Raw genomic sequence first — 1,578 nt, 5'->3', positions numbered from 1 at the left:
TTTTTGTTTTGGAACAATAAATTATTGATTTGAGGATAAATAAATAGTTCTGAAACACCCGATATTGATATGCAACAATACTGCCAATTGTGCAACTATCACGCAAATTGTGCAACAAAAAATAATTATTTTGAAACAGGGCTGAACAAATGTACAAATCTATTTGTTATAAAAAATAAGTAATTGTTGTGTAAACTAACTGTAACGATTAAATATTAATTTAACTTATTAAATAAAATTAATTAAAATAAAAAATTGATGTTAATTATACTTCCTTTAACACAGTTCTGTGAAATCAACCAGAAAAGAGCTGTCACCTAACGATTACTTGTTAAAATTGATTTATTGTTGTTTTTTTATCACTATCAAACATCATATAGTGGTTTAATATACCAAATTAATATAGAAATATAATGAAATGGACTATAACAAAACTTTGAATCACAATACTTGGTGTTGTTGAAAATTTCTATTGAACATGCAATACTTTCATAAAACAGAAGAGTTATTATTCGCAGATAAATAAGTGAAACAAGTTTGTTCATCATTGATGCATAAACAGAGTGTTTGAAACAAATTTACTGTAATTGTGTGCATTCTATTTTTTAATCTTTTTGAATATTTTATCAAAGCTATTATTGAATCATAAATTTACAATAATTATAAAAAATTTATTTGATTGAAAATCATCAGTTAGTTTGTTTGTTGGTGTGTTTTAATATAAATCATAATTAATTTATTGTAAATTAACAATTGTGATATTATTATGATAATAATTATTAATTTTATTAATTAACAATCATTATTATAATTATTAATTTTTATATAAAATGTTAAAGAATATTATATATAAATACCATAAAAAACAAGTCGATAATAAGTCTTTGCCAAAATTTTACAAACTTAAATGTTTGGCGAATTTTGAGAAAGGTAAAAATTTGCCAAATTATAATTGTAGTGAAAAAATTATATTTTTTAGTTAACTCAATTTAGATATATCGATTCCCTTATATGTATAGAAAAATATATTTTAATTTAAACATAATAAAATAATATATTATTTGATATTTTTTTCGATTGTGACGACTTTATGGGAATTAACAAAAATTTTTTTAAAAAAAAACTTTACCATATTTGTAAAATGCCGAAACAAAAAATGAACAATTTATAATGAATAAAAAACATAAAATCACTTATATTTGAATTATTGAAATTAAAATATGTTATTTTTTTTATTAAACCACTTTTTGACTTTTTTGTTTGTTTGAGTATTTGATGATTTACATTGTAAGTTGTATTGTAACTGTTTTATTTGATAAATTATTGTTTAATTGATTGTTGTCAATCAAAACAACTTTTCATAATTTTATTGTTGACATCTTTATATTTACAACAGATGTTGTGTTTAAACCTTGGACTTTTAATACAATCAATTTATATATCTTATGTGCATGTACATGTGAGCCTTAAGTCATAACATAAAATTTTTGTAAATTGTTGTCTTAGTCTTAGTGTTATCATTTAAAGTTTAATTTGATTTTACATTATCTTACTTAAAAGATACGATATTTATATTTT

The sequence above is a fragment of the Entamoeba invadens genome, assembly GCF_000330505.1.
Source record: "Entamoeba invadens IP1 unplaced genomic scaffold scaff_1105074726131, whole genome shotgun sequence".
Lineage (NCBI taxonomy): Eukaryota > Evosea > Mastigamoebida > Endamoebidae > Entamoeba > Entamoeba invadens.
The sequence above is the reverse complement of the archived record's forward strand: the minus strand, read 5'-3'. Positions refer to the sequence as shown.